Here is an 18353-nt window from a genome sequence, read left to right as displayed (position 1 = left end):
TGTCTCTTTTTTTCACGAGCACGACGGGGGAAGCCCAGGGACTTTGAGAGGGTTCGATGACGTCATCGTGCAGCATTTCTTTTATCTGTTTCCTGATTGCTTCCCGTTCTTTCATGGACACGCGGTACGGCGACTGGTGAATAGGCCGTGTACATTCATCTGTTATTATCCGATGCTTTGTAAGCGTCGTCTGGCGAATCTTGGACGATGTAGCGAAGCAATCCTGGTAGGTATGAAGCAGTTTCTGCAGCCGTTCTTGTCTCGCTTGCGGTAGGTCAGGGTTTATCTCGAATGAAATGTCAGGAGGTCGAGGTGCGAGTTCGTTTTCGAGCGTGAGGACGTTGCCTATGTCGGGAATGGTCTCGAAGAGTGCCACCGTGGTTCCTTTAGCGAGATGAAGGTATTCCGAGCAGAAATTCGTTATCAGTATATTGGCTGTTCCTTCGACCAGGCGGACGATCCCTCTTTCTACTGACTGTGACTTGCTACTGTGCGAGAGGTACTGGGATCGATACCCAGCACCTCCACCAGTTGTCACGAGTGGTGCTACACACCAGTAATTACAGAAGACGAGCGCACAGCAAGACAACCATTTATTGAGGCGAACTTGTGCCCCACATAACCAAAAGCAACTAGCCTAATAGCAGCAACATGTGCAAGCATGGACAGCAATCGACAAAGAACGAACATCCCCTATCTGCGGGCAGTATTTAAAGGCTGTGAAGTAACGTGCGTAGAACTATCGCGGGAGATAGCGCGAGTTGCCCTGCCTGATACGATGGGCCCATCGTAGATACGACGCTATCGCGGTAGGTTTGTGCGAGTGCTCACACGCGTTAACATCCGTCATTCGGACGCCATCGGCACAGATGCAAAGCCCGAAAGGCACGTGGCATTGCTCCCCTCCAAAAAAAAGCATCGTCTCGATGTTGAAAATAAGCACTTAGGTAAGTAAGTACACAGCACTAGAGTTCGTGGTGAACACAAAGTAAAGAAAAAAAAAGGAACTACGCTAGAAGTTTTCTAACGTGCGTAATACGGCTTCATGCGCACAACATGAACAATTTCAGGCCGTGCGTGCCGTCACTGAGAGTTCGTCAGCCCATCAGGAATGACCTCATAGTTCAATGCACCCACACGGCGGACAATCTTGTATGGGCCGAAATAATGTCGAAGAAGCTTCTCGCTGAGGCCTCGTCAGCAAACTGGTGCCCATACCCAAACTTGGTCTCCGGGCGTGTATTCTTGATGGCGGTGTCGAAGGTTGTAGTGCCGGGCGTCAATTGCTTGCTGTCTTACTGTTCGTACTCGAGCGAGCTGCCGGGCCTCTTCGGCGCGCTGCTGAAATGTCGCCACGTCAGGATGTGGGTCACCTTCATTCACATGAGGGAGCATGGCGTCGAGTGTTGTAGTCACTTCCCGGCCGTAAACAAGAGCGAACGGTGTCAACCCAGTTGTCTCCTGAATGGCGGTATTATATGCGAAGGTTACATAAGGGAGTACTTCGTCCCACGTTTTATGTTCTATGTCAACGTACATCGACATCATGTCCGCCAGGGTTTTATTTAGCCGTTCTGTGAGACCATTACTTTGCGGATGGTATGCGATAGTTCTGCGGTGAGCAGTATGGCCTGCATCAGGTCACTACAGAATGCTGCGCCCCTGTCAGTGATAATGGCCTCTGGCGCGCCGTGACGCAGGACGATATGAAAAATAAAAAATCTGGCGGCTTCTTCAGCAGTGGCTCTTGAGAGGGCGCACGTTTCTGCGTAGTGCGTCAAGTAATCCGTCGCAACTATAATCCATTTGTTCCCAGCGGTGGATGTCGGAAAAGGCCCAAGAAAGTCCAATCCAACTTGCTGGAACGGTTTTCTCGAGGGTTTGATCGGTTGCAGGAATCCGGCAGGTTTCGTTGGGGGAGTCTTGCGGCGTTGACACTCTCTGCACGTACGGACGTAGTGCTTGACTTCTTCGGCAATACGCGGCCAGTAATAGCTTTCTCGAATCCGCGCGAGTGTTCGTGCAGAGCCAAGGTGTCCAGATGTTGCTTCGTCATGAGACGCCAGCAAAATTTCTGGACGTAGCGACGATGGTACAACAAGAAGGTAGGCCTTCTTCGTAGGATCGAAGTTCTTTTTGGTTAGGACACCATTTCTCAAGCAGAACGCTGACACACTGCGCTTGAAGATTTGTGGCACCCTGTCACTTCGTCCTTCAAGGTACTCAATGAGGCCACTAAGTTCAGGGTCGGTCTGCTGTTGCGTGGCAAAATCGGAGGCGGTAACCACGCCAAGAAAAGTAGAGTAGTCGTCTGTACACGGTGGTGGTTGCTCGACGGGGGCTCGGGACAGACAGTCTGCGTCTGAATGCTTTCTTCCGTTCTTGTAGACTACGGAGATATCGAACTCCTGCAGCCGCAAACTCCATCTTGCGAGGCGTCTGGACGGGTCCTTCAGGTTTGCTAACCAGCATAACGCATGGTGATCGGTAACGACAGTAAAAGGTCGGCCGTATACATATGGGCGAAATTTTGATGTTGCCCACACTATTGCCAGACATTCTTTTTCCGTTGTGGAATAGTTTGACTCGGCCTTCGATAAAGAACGACTGGCATAGGCAATGACGTGTTCTCGTCCGTTCTGTCTCTGAACAAGAACGGTGCCGAGGCCGTAACTGCTGGCGTCGGTGTGGATTTCAGTTTCCGCCTTGTCGTCGAAGTGCGTCAAAATGGGTGGCGATTGGAGACGGCGCTGGAGCTCTCGAAACGCTTCCTCTTGTGGTGCATGCCATACAAACGGGACGTCCTCTTTTGTCAGGCGTGTCAGAGGCTCTGCGATACGCGAGAAGTCTTTGACGAAACGTCTGTAGTAGGCGCAAAGTCCGAGAAACCTTCTGACGCCTCTCTTTTCACGGGGCTGTGGGAAGTGTCGCACGGCAGCTTTCTTCTCTGGGTCTGGTAAGACGCCTGCAGAGTTCACAACGTGGCCCAGGAATTTCAGCTGTGCATAGACGAAGCAACATTTTTCAGGCTTCAGCGTAAGTCCGGAAGACTTGATAGAAGACTTGATACCGCGATAGCGTCGTATCTACGATGGGCCCATCGTAGATACGACGCTATCGCGGTAGGTTTGTGCGAGTGCTCACACGCGTTAACATCCATCTTTCGGACGCCACCGGCACAGATGCAAAGCCCGAAAGGCACGTGGCATTATCGATGATGCCAGGTTTTCATTTGGAGTCTAATTTTCATATTAGTCAAACCACAATGTAACGAACAGGATATAACAAAGTTAATATAAAATTATGTCGAGCCATGCTTTATTTCAGTGGAGAGTTCTCCTGCTATAATGAAATTGAAAGGCAGGATTCAACATGGTATCAGTTATAGCAAAACATATCTTTGTTTGCACATTCTTCAAAATATACCTTCTGCTAGCAAAAATCTCACAAACTGTCGCCGACCAATTTTTTCCGATCCCTCGTACTTTGAACCGGCACGATTATTCTGACTTCCCTGCAGCACCACCAACTACTCCCAGAATGAGTGTATGATGTTTCGGATGCCACATGGTATTTTGGGCATGAACTGCACATGCAATGCCGCAAACATGGCGATCATGAACAGTGTTACCACCATGTTAACTGGCACGAAACGGCAACTTTGTTTGCAGACTCCCAATGAAGCGGCGCTCCTTTGTAGTGCAGCCAACAGAGTGGCTAGTGACAGGCTTTCGCAAGAAGCTTGCCGCCAATATGTTCAGAATTGTTGACCTTATAAGCGATCGAACGGGAGATGAGATGCACAGGCTAGACTGGCAGTCGTAGTTGTGGAGTATAGGTCCACATGCAGGTAGGTCCCCTTTGTGTCCGAAGGGTCTGTCAGCAGTTTGTTCATTTTTATTTTCACACTTGAGTGTGAGATCAGACACTCATACTAAACTGGCAGCCATAGTAAGTATGGATCTATGTGCGGTCCCCTTTGTGCTCAAAAAGTCTATCAGCGGCTTGCTCATTTTTATGTTTGTATTCAAGTGTAAGATCAGACACTCGGACTAAACTGGCAGCCATAGTAAGTACGAATCCATGCGCAGTCCCCTCTGTGTCCGAAAAGTCTGTCAGTGGCTTGCTCGTTTTTATGTTCACACTCGAGTGCAGGATCAGACACTCGGACTAAAGTGGCAGCCATAGTAAGTACGAATCCATGCGCAGTCCCCTCTGTGTCCGAAAAGTGTGTCATCAGTGGCTTGCTCGTTTTTATGTTCATACTCAAGTGTAAGGTCAGACACTCGGTCTAAAGTGGCAGCCATAGCAAGTATAGATCCATGCGCAGTCCCCTCTATGTCCGAAAAGTCTGTCAGAGGCTTGCTCGTTTTTATGTTCACACTCGAGTGTAAGATCAGACACTCGGACTAAAGTGGCAGCCACAGTAAGTACGAATCGATGCGCAGTCCCCTCTGTGTCCAAAAAGTCTGTCAGTGGCTTGCTCGTTTTTATGTTCATACTCAAGTGTAAGATCAGACACTAGGACTAAAGTCGCAGCCACAGTAAGTATGGATCCATGCGCAGTCCCGTCTGTGTCCGAAAAGTCTGTCAGAGGCTTGCTCGTTTTTATGTTCACACTCGAGTGTAAGATCAGTCACCTGGGCTAAACTGGTGGCCACAATAGCAGAGTACAGATCCATGTGCAGTCCTCTCTATGTCTGAAAAGTCCCTCAGCGGCGTTAGGGGTGTGCTCATTTTGGCCAGCGGCTTGGTTTGGTTGGATTGCAGTCGTCAAGTCAACGTCAGGGTGTCTAACAACCGGGAGAACCGGGAATTATCAGGGATTCTCGACATGTCTGGAAAACTCAGGGAATGTCAGGGAAATTACAAAAAACGTGGCCAAATCAGGGAATGTGGCCGGTGAGATCGACAGAGCGATGAATACGATCTACGGCTCAATCTCGGAGGCCGCATGCATTAGCACCGTTGCTGCACACAACTACTAAACTGGCACGAATACCGCGAAGATCTCGGAGGCAGTGTGCAACAACGGCGCTGTTACACACGGCCTCCGAGATAGAGCCGTAGATCCCCGACTCCATGCATCGTAGCTTTCCGCAGTTTAATTGCCACTAAGTGGTGCCAGTAACCAACCAGCAGCAAGCGGTCTAAGAGGCAACTGTCATCATCATTATCGGATGATTATCGCCATCTCTACATTCTGCGGTAATATGTGACGTGCTCGTGGGTGCACTTGTGTATGTTGTGCTTTGTTTGTGGCAGCGGCGTTTTGATAGTTTTGTTTTGCGGTGAGGCTGTTTTTGAAGATACTCGAAATCGGCTATGTCACAGTCGACGAAGTGCTCGTTCAATGCTGACTGGACCAACGCCAACGTATCTGACTTCGCGAGCTGGATTAAGCCTGTGCCCAACAATGTATATAGTGCACAATTTGCAGTGTGCTGCAAGACGTTTCGCTTGAGCAACATAGGAAAAACCGCAGTGTCTAGCCACGCTGCAAGTGTAAAGCATAAGAACACCATGAAGGCGCTGGAAAGTGACTCCCAGATACGTGTATTCTCGTTCTTCAAGCCAAGCAGTGCGGCCCTGTCAACCGCGATGACCGTCGACAAACAGGCAAAGAGAGCAGACCCCTCATCATTGCCTCCTGCTACATCAGCGCCTGCACAGATCATGGTACGTGGTTTTCTATTGAAGAAAGATATTTCGAAAGCTGAGATCGTATGGTGCATGAATGCTGTAATGACTCATGCATCCCTCTGTTCCGTGGCATCTTCGGCGGCGCTCTTCCCGTTGTTGTTCCAGTCTTGTGAAATTGCCAAGAAAATGCAATTAGGAAAAGACAAAGTAGGATATACTATCTGTCATGGCATCGCGCCATTTTTCCGAAAAAAGCTTCTTCCGAAAAAGCTTCTTCTAAAAAAGCCTTTTCAAGTGTGTTCTAGCGCGCCATGCTGATTACATTCGCATCACAGCAAGCACATCGTTTCCGCTCAAATTCTGTGCGGTTCGATGGCTTGAAAACAGTATGGTGATTTCAAGAGCTTTTCAAGTACTGCCACACTTAATAAAATATGTGGAGTGTTCAGCTAAAGACACGAGCAAGCCAAAGTGCACCAGCTACACCGCAGTCGAGACGCTAGTAGCTGACACGATGCTGCTGGCAAAACTGGCTTTCATGCTATCAGTTGATGAGGAATGGAAGCCATTCCTGACCTAATTTCAAACGGACGAACCAATGGGTCCCCTTCCTTGCCGCAGCATTGGAGGCTGTCCTATGATCACTGTTGTGAGGGATCATTAAGCAAGAAATTTTGCGCGCTGCTGACACGTCATTCAAGTTACTTAAAATAGATTTGGAGGAGCCCGAGAACATCGTTTTTGTCAACGCTTTTGATGTTGGTTTTGCTGCGAAGAGCGAACTTCGAAAAGCTGCAAAACCATCTCAACTTGCACTGCTTACATTCAAGAAGGAATGCATTTTCTTGTTGAAGGTGTACTCGCAGAAGATTATGCAGAGGTCGCCTCTAAAATACAGGCTAACAACAGGAGTGAGTTGCTTGGATCCAGCCTGCGCCTTGTCAGTGGAGGTTGGCAAAAGACGACTAGCGATTGCGCTAGAAATACTCACACAGCACCGGTGGCTGACCGGCTTAGAAGCAAAACGGGCACACCGATCCTATGTGCAAGTCTGTTCGCTAAGCTCTGCACAGCTACTTCTGAAGAACTTTGATAGGACGGCACAGAGACTGGACACCTTGTGGTTTGAGCTGTGCTCACGGAACCATAAGGAGTTGCTTATCTTTGTCAAGATCATCCTCACCATGTCCCATGGCAATGCTGCTGTCGAAAGAGGTTTTTCTGTAAATAAAGAACGTCTCATAGAGAACCTGAACGAAGAATCTCTCATTGCGCAGAGAATAGCGTATGATGGAGTTTCAGCAGCAGGTGGTGTAGCCAATGTTGACATTACAGACAGTATGGTGGAAATGATGTGTGGCGCAAGTATTCGGTGGAAGGAGGAGCTCAAGAAAAAGAAGCAAGACAGGCTGGCTGCATCTGAGGCTGAACAAAACAGGAAAAGGGCAGCCACCCGCATCAAGGAACTTCAACAAAAGAAGCAAAGGCTCATCACTGAAGCACAGAATGAGGCTTCTCTTCTCCAGGAAGAAATTGACGCTTTAAAGTGAATAAATGTGCTCATAATCTCGCTTTGGTGCTGCAATAAACTGTTTTGTGAGTGGAATCGTCTATAGGAATTGTGCCTCTGTTCGACTCTCAAACATTCTTCTTTAAAATTCAGGGAATTTTTATTGGAATTATCAGGGAAAACCTGGAAAATTCAGGCAATATCTATTAAGTAATTTAGTAGACACCATGCAACGTACCAATCCTGCACGATAACACAGATTGCACGGTTCCATATTCGCAGTGGTGCAAAAGCGCATGTATGTAATTTATTGTTGTTTCCATGCCTCATATCAGCACGGCAGAATGTCAACTTATTAACAAAATTAGAAGGAGACTCTTTTAGGCCCGTTGGAGGCATCCTGCTTGCGTTTATTTTGCATAAACCTGATGCAGTCATTCTGCTGCAGGATGCCACTGTTGCAACACATGCAAAATAGTTGCTGAGCAAATTGTGCGGAGGAGATCACTTTGGCAAAACCATTTCTGGTCATTAAAGGGACAAATAAAGGCAAATAGTAAGTTGATGTGGACTGTTTAAGTGCCATTCCAGAAACCTTGCAACGCTTGTTTCACGCCAAGGAAAGACTTAGTTTACGAGAAAATTGCATCTGAAGGGTCTGAATGCTGTTTTCGAAATTCAAATGTCCCGGCACACAACAGGGGGAGTAGTGACATTGCATATGCCATCACCACCCGTTGCTGCCATCGGTGGGTCAAACTTTGCTTGGCGCTACCAAGCCAAGACAGAGTGATGGATTCACCGCTGCAACTGCCTTTTTGGTCAAGTGGCGTAGACCGTTCGGACATCCCGCGACATCATATGGAAGTTGAATTCTCTGCTGCTTGCAGTTTGGGCGAGTTTCGCAAGCCAGCAAAACCATCGCAGCACTGCACGGTAATGAAACACTAGTGAAACGCAAAAGCGTGGACGGCGCGGAGTCAAGCGAAAATAAAACCTTTCGACCGCCCGCGTGGTCGTGAAGGGTGAATTCAATGAGTTCTTCTTTCCAAAATATGAAATAGAACTTGACAAGTAGCATTTTATTTCATCTTATAATACAATACAAAGATGTTTTTTGCAATGAATGGTTGAGTACTAGAGACAAAATTTTAACTGAGGAATGCTTTCGTGATCAGGCAAGTGCTTGAATGTCCCGGGGAAATCTCTAACCATGTCTTGCATTTACCTCAATTTCTCTATTATTAGGGCTCTCTTCGCGATAATATTGATGCCGTAGAGATTCTCACACACTAATATATCACTTTAGCTCGACTTCTTATTGGCCTTTCGTGTTCGTTTAAATAGGCATACCTCACATTATGCAGCCTACGAATTTGTTGTCTCGATTAAGTATGACAGATGGTGGTGTAGCGCATTCAACAAACACAGCAGTTCAAAACTATATGCTAATGGTGACTTTTGTTTTTTTACTGTCAGTGTCATGGCGCACGAGATACAGTTACATTTGAGTTCTATCTAATTTACAAGTTTCTTAATGTACCTTACATCGAGTTGTGAATGGCATTCACATATCTATGAAATACTGCAAATACACCTTTTTTGCCATACTGACACCACACAGCCTTGATATTTCACAGTTCAAAAATTAGAAATAGTGGATACTCAATTCTTTTCTGGAAGTTTCTATAGTTGAACACCCCCTAATACAGTTGCCAACTGATTTTCTGGACTCGAAAAGTTTGGACTTGACGGATATTCCCAACTCCATAAATGCACCATCGGGGTTCCCATAGAGTTAATCCATTTTCAGACCGATTTCTCGCACAACATAAAGCCAGAAGTTCGATTTTCCGGACAAAATTTGCCGCGACAGACCAGTGCTATGAGTCAGGGAGGACGCCATTTTGAATCTTGAGCCGCCTGACTAGCTTCGGACTGGAAGTGAAGTGAGTTGGATCGGTATAGTAATTTGATTAGCAAGTATGGGAGGCGTCCAAATCCACGTGGCAACAGTGGCATATTTTGTAAGAAACGCCGATCTTAAAGGCCCTGCTTTTGCCTGTGGCCTGCGGCGGGAGCGATTTTTAGTGCCAGAAACCGTCATGCGCGGCCAGCTTTGGGCACCACCTATGAACACCAGGTGATGCTCACAATAACCACCATCATCATCAATTTTGCCTCGGTGTCGTAGGTGGTGTCGTGCACGTTTTGGTCCAGCAGTGATCTGTCGGCTTTTATCCAGTCCAGTGCAATAGAAATCATCGCCTGCCATCACTAGCCGCTGTACAACATATCATCGTTATTTCACTCTGTTGTGGCCGTTCATTCAGCGCAACACCGACATGTTTTAGATGCCATGGCCCCTGCTCTTCACCCGCCTTCACCAAATGTGTCGAAGAAGCGTGGAGAATATTCGACCATGACGCTGCACAAGAAGGCCGTCATCATCAAGCTGGACCCAAGTCTACGTCGCGAAGGAGTTTAATATCTCCAAACAGACCTTGTCTGATTACATGAAAAACAAAAAAAAAATCTTGTCTGCAGTCGACCAGTCGCAGTGCAAAACTACAGAAAATGACCGGAAAGGGCAACATCCGAAGCTTGAAGAGGCCCTGCAGCCAGCCAGCTAGGACTCCTTTGTTAGGAGTCTGTGATGACACTAATATAGGGGCAAAGGTTCGTGTACTCAATGGTTCTGATGGTTCTCTTAGGCAGGGCCTCCGAGAACCCAATTGAGGACAAAGCCGTTGGTTTGAACACACACACAAAGACTTTTAATCAAACTAAAAGGAGACATAAAGTAAATAAAAGGAAATAGAAAGCATGCCTAAACTAAACACTCAAGCAAACATTGCGGCAAGGGACACACATAGGGCTTGCATGAGATTAACGAGTGCGCGAGTCCAGGCTTGCCACGAGGGCGGGGACGCGTCACAGTCTCGACGCTGCGACACGGCGACAAGCTGGCGAAAGGAGTGGCGCCGGTCTCACCATAGGTCGTGGCGTAAGCTGACCAACCGGACGACTGGAGCGCGCCAGCTCTGGCTAGGCGAGGTAAAGCTGGCAGCTGGGTGGCAGGAGTAGACGGCGGCGGCGTTCTGGCCGGGTAGCTGGATGTAGAGCTCGGGCCCGTAGCCCGACTGCTCTTGCCCTGCCCACGGGCACAGAAGCTCGAACGCCGGCCTCGGGCAGCAGGCGGCACGACAGACGGGGCGGCGTTCTGGCCGGGCAGCTGGCATAGAACTTGGGCCTGTAGCCCGACTGTTCTCGTCCTGCCCACTGGCGCAGAAGCTCACCGGCCTTGAGGAGCTGACGGCACGCTCAGGTAGACGGGCGACGCACAGGAACAGGTTGGCAGGAGGCCCAGGTCGGGTGAAGTCCTGGTGGGCTCGGGTCCGGAACCCGACGGCCCGTCTTCAACGCCCGCTCCGGTGGTTGACCTCCTCCTGCCGTCGCTTCCTGGGACTCTCCTGGTGTCACACCGGCGTCTTCCTGCGTGTCCTCTCCGTTCTGCCAGCGCACCACGCTTTTTCTTCTGGTCTGGCCGATTTGGCATTCTCGGATTGGCTGCCTGACGCCCCGTGGTCTTTTCTAATTGGTTGCTTTTCTTCTTTTTGTTGTTTTTCATGCGCCGCGCGTTCTCGTGCCGGACGCTCTTCGGCGTTGTTTTCCTTCTTCCACCTCGGCGCGCGTGCACTGTGTCGTCTGCTCCTGACCGTCTTGATCACCGCACCGTGTCGCGCACCACACATCACAGAGTCCTAGCAAAGAACCTCGCCGTTTCGGGCAACATGCTCAAGCAGAAAGCCGAGATGCTGGCTTTAAAAATGGCCATTCAGGACTTCAAGTTCACCAATGGGTAGATCCAGGGGTTTAAGAAAAGGCATGGAGTCTCTTTCAAGAAAGTTTGCGGGGAGAGCGGCACCGTGGATCAATCTACTGTCACGGATTATCAGACGAGTAAGTTGAAGAGTATGCTCCTGCAGACATTTTTAATTGCGACGAGACAGGCCTATTCTTCAAAATGCTGCCGGACCGTTCAGTTCCCTTTACTAATGAGACCTGCACTGGTGGGAAGCATAGTAAGGAGAAGGTAACTGTCATGGTTGGAGCAATTGCAGTTGGCACTGAGAAGCGGCCCCTTCTAGTGATAGGGAAGGCAAAAAGCCCGCATTGCTCTAAGGGTGCGGAGAGCCTGCCTATGGGGTACAGCAGCAATACAAAGGAATGGATTATACAACGCTCATTAGAAGATTGTGTCCGCCGTCTGGATTGGATGTTTGAGCACCAGAAGAGGCAAGTGGTAATAGTCGTAGACAACTGCGGGGCGCACGACACCGTAAACAACCTGCAAGCTATTAGTCTTGAATTCTTGCCACCGAATACAATGAGTGTGCTCCAGCCGATGGACCAAGGAGTCATTAAAAACCTCAAGGTGCAATACTGGGCCCATTTACATGGCCGTACACTCATGTCCTTTGACAATGAAGACGTCCTCCGTTAACCTGTTCATGGCACTATGCATGCTAGCAGATACCTGGAAGGCTGTTTAGGCTTCGACGATTGCAAATTGTTTTAGGCATTCTGAATTTTGCAACTCTGAATAGCTTGTGAGCGAAGAGGCAAACGGCACCGCCGAAGACATCGACAGCGGCAAGCAACTGATTGCCGACTTGCACAGCAGTGGGATGGACCTTTCCACTGTTGTTACTTTTCACGAGTTTGCCACAATCGACAACATAGAGTTGTGCGTGGAGCTTACGGATGACAGGATCGTGCACCAGGTGACTGCACCGCCGCAAAGCGACTCGGACTCTGACTACAATACCTCTGACCGCCCACAATCAGTAACGCAAGACGTTGTCAGCGCTCTAATATTGTTGTCTAGTGTGTATGACGAGAACAGGACACTTGCACAGATGCAAGCGGACGTCATTATGAAAAGCAGGAATTTTAAACAAGGGGCCATCCGTTACTTCTTAAGTCCAGTTTAGCTGGAATAAAGTTCAATTTTGCGACTCATGGATTTTTCTGACTGTTCTTTTATTCAGACTACCATATTTACTTGAACCTAGGCTGACCCCGATTCTAAGCCGACCCCCTAAAGTCCGAAGCCAACAAAACAAAAAAAAGCGAGGACAGTGTTCACAAAATGCAAACAGCATTTTTTTAATCTGAATGTGCAGAGCTCATTTAACGTCATCGTCGCTGCTAGACTCGTCGTTGTGTTCCTTGTCACTGTCACCTTCAAACAGTGCACTATCTTCGGTACCGTCAAGCGCATTAGATATTATGCTGCACTTCTTAAAGGCGCGCACGATCAAAGTACCTGGGATGTCGTCCCACGCTGCAGCTACCCAGCCCGCCAGCTGCGATACCGATGCAAGTTTGATGCGGCCCATTGCCGTTAGCATGTGGTCTTCGTCAGTCAACCAGTCCGCGTAATATTTCCGCAAACGATCCTTGAAAGGTTTGTTGATGCAGACACCAAGTGGCTGCAACTGGCCTGTCATGCCGCCCGGTATGACAGCGAAGTCTGTGTTCGCTTGGGCGAGCGCAGTAGTCATGTTGTCGGTCAAGTGCCCACGGTAAGAGTCAACCACAAGGAGCGAGTTCTTTGTCGAAAGGGCTCCTGGACGCCGTCACCACACAATCTTAACCCACTCTTCCACCCATTCTCATTTGCTCGCACAATGACATTTCTTGGGAAAGTTTCTCGCGCAGGCAGTGTCTTCCTTTTAAATATCATACAAGAAGGCAGTTTATGTCCATCAGCTGTGCAGCACAGCATCACAGTTGCGCGCTGCTTCTCGTAGCCCGCAGAGTGCACCTTCACCTCCTTGGCACCCTTTTCATTCACGGTGTACGCCACTGGCATATCAAAATACACAGCCGTCTGGTTGGGGTTGCCGACTTGCCCAAGGTTGTAGCCTGCCGCTTCTCTCTTTCGCATCACGTAGCACTGAAAAGCTATCAGCTTTTCTTCGAAATCGCTTGGCAGCTTCTGGGTGATTGAAGTGCGACGTCGGAGGCTGAAGCCGAAGCACTTCATGAATTTCTGAAGCCAGCCCCGGCTGGCTTTGAAATCCTTTGGCATTAGGCCTCGCTTCCTCAAAAGTTTCCTAGCTTTCGCTTGGAGCACTTCTGTTCTCACTGGAAGGGCAGCTGCTCTCTGCGTCCTAACAAAGTCGGCCTCCACTTCGTGGTGATGGCCTTTCTTTGGTCTGCTAAATGCCATCCTTGTTGCAGAGCCCGCAAAAAGCTGCTGTCGTTGTCCCCTCCAACGACGGACATTTTTCTCGTCAACGCCGAAGTCCCACACGGCTTGAAGGTTCGACGATGCCTCTGCAGCTATCACAACTTTTTGCTTGAAATCGGCACTGTAGTGGCATCTCCTGCTTGGTGCCATCGCGATAACACCACGCTGCACACCGATATGGCCGACACGACACAGGTCAAAATGGCGACCTTGCTTGTGTATGGTTGCCTATTGGTACAGCTAGTAGCGGCTGCGATACTGACTTTTTTAGATGGCCCTAGCTATGTACCACATTTAGCAGTTTCAATAAAAAACTGGTGCGTTTTGTAAAAATTCTCGAATCTAAGCTGACCCTAGAGTTTGGAATATGATTATTTGAAAAAAAAAAAAACTATTGGCCTAGATTCAAATAAATACGGTATTTTTCTATTCCCTCCAGGTCAGGAAAATCGGTTGGCTACTGTAGTTACACATATTTATGCCACTATACACATCACTATGCACCACGCTCCATCTTGGAAAACATGGTGGTACCTCTCAGAGCATTTTGGTATTACGGAGGGGACTGGGACATGTTTCGAACAGCACCAAACTGTGCTACAAACTTCAGTAAAGATCATGCAGAGGGACAAAAGCATCACATGAAAAGCAATTTAAACCACTGTAGGGCAAAAGGCACAATGTAATGAACTGTTAGCTGGTTTTTGACAATTGGTAGCGTTTGCAGCTTTCAATTTCTCTAGCTTCCTAAATTAAAATTAATGTATTAGAAGCAACTTGAAAATTTTAAGGGTTGCTTCTCAGTGTCCTGGGCTTTGCTTTGTCATCAAGCAAACAATGCTGTCTCACAGCGCCATGCTATGCTGGATTGCTGGGGCATTTGCATTGTACTCGGGCACAAGCAGGCATCAACACCATTCAGTCATCACATTGTTGCTCTTGATGCCACAGATGTGCGGAGCAGTAACAAGCATTGCCAGTGCAGCATGATGAGTGTCTCAGAGGCCTTAATTTAGGCGAGCTAAATAATTTTGCAGGACAGTTTGGGCTTTTTAGGTTATTCAGTAAAATTTTTTTATGTATTAGAAATGATGGGACTGTAGAAAATATATTGTTGAGGGCTCTCTGTCATGCAAGAGAAACACTGCTTCATTCTTCCAATGAAATCGCATTTCTATCTCCTTCAAGCCCCTTCATCTTCCCATACTTTCATTCTCACCATAAGACGTGTCCTCTGCTGCTGACTCATGATGCTACGAATTATCCAGATTCTGAACAAACCAATACTGTGGTTTCACTGGTTGGTGCTAGCCAAGTCTCCGTGATGATATAAAGTCTAATATAGGAGTTACACAGGCAGTTTCAAAACACACTTTAACTTTAGGAGCATGGAGAAGTGGAGTTTCTTTAAGCTTCTTTCGTTTGATGGGTACCTTGTGACTATAACGGATAAAACTCAGTTCAAGAGTTTGCATGAAATGGCACTCTGAGGGGATTAGGAATCAAGAGATCCCAATTTTTGATGTCAAAACCACCAGTTTTAAGTTTCTTTGACATTGGTTTACTTGAAATACTGAATAAATATGTCCAAACAAGGCAGGTGTTGCAGGAAGATGGAGTCTTGAAGTGATAAACAGTGGTCGAACGAGGGGTCTTGCTGTAGTCAAAACTTTCACGAGGCTTGCCTTTTTCAATGTGAAAAAGTTCCCTTCCCGAAGCGCTGACCCCAGCCTGAGGCTTCCCTTGTTCCAGCACTGTCTGTCACTCAATAGCATACAAGTGGTACCATAGCTTCAAATGCATATTTTACCAGATAATCTGATAGCCAACGTGCCCTTATTCAGTTGAAGACATGGTGCCATGCCATTCAACAGTGAAGCAATGTGGTGTGTTCAAACCAGTTACTGTACGTTTAACTAGGCCAAGTAGTTCTGGAAACCCGGGTAAAAAAATGGAAATCCACAGAGGCATAAAAATGAGTTGGAGTGCATTTGGGAAGCACTTTCAAGTAAATACTGCAATCATTGAAAAAGAAAGAATATAATGATTGTATTCTGCCAAGGCCAATGTAAGGTACCATAACTTAGAGGTTATAAACAAACATTTAAGAAAGATGAGGATTGCGCAGCAAAGTTATTGAAGGCAAATGATATGCATAATGCTGTAGCATTAACTGTGTTTGTGACAATGCTATCCACAATGATCAGATTCAGGTTTATAGCACTTAATAACCAAAAACATAATTAATTTTTTTTAGATTTAGCTACTTCCTTTCTTACAATGCCTTTGTTCTGTTAACTTTGGATATATTGGACTGTTCACTTTGGTTTTAATTAATGTTTGCATTTGGTGGCCTCGTGTAGTAGCAGTCTTCAACAAACAACAGCACAAAATCTTTCTTGTGTGTGAGCTTGTGCCCAGACATGAAGTGTTAAACATTAGTGCACAATTTGCTAGAGTAGTTCGCTGAATCCTTTTAATTGCCAAACACATCTCTTCACCAAGCAACGTGTTCACAAGGTGTTCGAGTGATGTCTCTGTGAGTGACACGCATTGTCGCTTAATGCACAATATGCTATAAAGATGCTGCCAAGAGTGGTTTGGTGAGACACTCGGAAATGTTGCATGATAGAGTGCACTCAACTTGAGTGCATAGAGTTCTCACCAGCAATGTATTGGAAGTCTTTTCGACCACATACAGTGGAACCCCGATTATATGACTTTCTCGGGACCACGAGAAAGTGTCGGAAAATGCAAGCGTCATAAAATCTGAACATAAATTATGCCTATAAAAGTACTACTTATTTTGCGTGACGGATTTACAAGAAACTTCAATATAAACTACTAACATACTCTTCAGGGTTTGGAAACCCTAATTGCCAAAAAAGTAAATGCAATAAAAATTAATGCTGCAGTACAGGTACCGATCCTGCTTTATTCAAACGAACCCTTACGGCACTCCACTGCCCACTGCCGCAATTCCCGCCAGCCAGTACAAACTTTACAAAAAGTCGATAAGTTCCTTTTGGACCTTGTTTGATCCGTGAACAAAGAGCTTCGCTCGAGTTCGACCATGTCCAAACAGAGGTCCTCTGTGGCGTCGCGTGAACAGACAGAGTTCTGCATGCCGTCTATGTGCCATAGCACCTTGGCGCACGTGGTAAGCACAGGCAGGGCATCTGTGGAGGTGGCGTTATCCTCGTCCGATGTCGCAGCGGTGTCGGCACTAGACAAAGCCTCCTCGATGGCGTCATCCAGCGTCAGCTCGCCGCAGACAGCAACATTGTTGTCGGCCTCCACGTGGTGAGGTCGTGGTGAGGTTTAAACCCTTGAAATCTTTGGCGGCGAAGCCTGCAGCGGCCTCGAGCGGCATCGAGGCTGTTGCGTCCCTAGCAGAGGAGGCAGTCTCTTGCTTAACACATCCACTGCGTCGTGGCCCACCGGTGGGTCACGCAGCGCAGTCCAGCCGCGCTGGCGCAACCAACGAGGCGTTTCTTGCAGTGCGGCGATGACATGCTTCCACAAATGCATGAAAATGCATTTCCACTATGGTATCACAGATGGCGGTAGAGATATAAAGCGCGCCTATATTTACTGACATTGGCGCTTGCAATGCGTCAGATGATAAAGCTGACGGCTATCAGGAAACAGAGCAGAAAATGTTCCAGCTACCCACTCCAGCCTTTTGTTCGGGCACTTTCCGCATGCGCAACGTACTTTTGAAAAGCACTTACAATGTGTGCAAGAGCTCAGCTGAAGAATTAGTCTGTCCTATTCGCAATAACTTGACTCACTCTCAGTGCCAAGCCTCGTGGTCCTCATCCTTGTGCTTTTCATTTTTTACGAGCATTCAGAAATCGTGATGGACTGTCAAAAATTCGACGGAGGTACAGAAAACCAGAAAAAAAAGACCCTGCGGTGGAAGCCGATCCGCCGGGACACAGGGCAGCCCAAATACATTGCCATCCACTTCGTGTGGCACAACTTCTGCTCCAGCGAACGTTGAGTGTTCAAGCAGTGACGATGACAGCCTCGAAGAGTTATTGGAAAGTTCTTCTCAACTGTGGGATGGTGAGTCAAGCGTTTGCGGTGAAGCGGTATCTGAGGATTCGGAAAATAGTGCTGTTCAGACTGCATTACCTGCCGAAAGCTGGAATGCGATAACGACTAGAGTTAGAGTGATGTCGTATTCGAGCCCTCCTGTGCTAATCAGCCTCCTGAGTAGCAACGATGCTCTCAGCTTGTTTTCTCTTTTTTTTGACTGATGACAATTGGGGCATGATGGTTCATGAGGCAAACAGGTATGGGAATCAGTACATAGACTTGAACGTCCTACAAGAGAAATCGCGCGTGAAGAAATGGACTGAGGGTCTAGCAAAGACCCTCGGTCTCTTCCTCAGACCCTCAGTCGTCAGTCTAGGACTGAGGGTCTGGACTGCATGGGTCTAGGAAGGCTTCCTAATCTGCAGCACTACTGGGCAAGAAGTGATCTGTACGGCGTAAACTGCATTCGCCAGAACATGGCCCGCGACCGGTTTCTGCTGCTACTAAGGTTCTGGCATTTTGCAGATAACGAGGAACCGAGCGCACAGCAGGATCGTCTCTATCGTATTCGATCCTTGATGGAAAAAAATGAATCGCAATTTCTGCTCACTGTTGAAGCCAGGCAAAGATATTGTCATTGACGAAACGATAATTCCATGGCGTGGGGGCCTCGCCTTTAGGCAATACATCCCTGGTAAAGCCCACAAGTGTGGAGTCAAACTATACAAGGCCTGCACAAAGGAGAGGTATACATTGAAAGTGCAAATATATGCCGGAAAATCTGGTGCCATAGCGGGCATGGGGCATGCCGAAGAAGTAGTAGTAAATTTGATGGCTGGCTTCACTGGCTGTGGTCGCACACTTTTCATCGACAACTCCTACGCGAGCATGCCG

At 47.7% G+C, this 18353-nt stretch overlaps 1 protein-coding gene, 1 long non-coding RNA gene and 1 pseudogene across 5 annotated transcripts in view; 2 read left to right on the top strand and 1 right to left on the bottom strand.

The window, feature by feature from the left end:
* LOC135915765 (uncharacterized) overlaps positions 1-18353 on the bottom strand; it is a 43681-nt gene that overhangs the window by 6381 nt on the left and 18947 nt on the right. The gene's annotated exons all lie outside the window — the stretch shown is intronic.
* The window catches only part of mEFG1 (mitochondrial translation elongation factor G 1), a 197332-nt gene that overhangs the window by 172645 nt on the left and 6334 nt on the right, over positions 1-18353 (top strand). The window lies entirely within an intron of this gene.
* LOC139055021 (tigger transposable element-derived protein 4-like) lies at positions 10991-12150 on the top strand (annotated as a pseudogene).

Source organism: Dermacentor albipictus, chromosome 1, assembly GCF_038994185.2.
Source record: "Dermacentor albipictus isolate Rhodes 1998 colony chromosome 1, USDA_Dalb.pri_finalv2, whole genome shotgun sequence".
Classification (NCBI taxonomy): Eukaryota; Metazoa; Arthropoda; class Arachnida; order Ixodida; family Ixodidae; genus Dermacentor; species Dermacentor albipictus.
The sequence above is the reverse complement of the archived record's forward strand: the minus strand, read 5'-3'. Positions and strand labels throughout refer to the sequence as shown.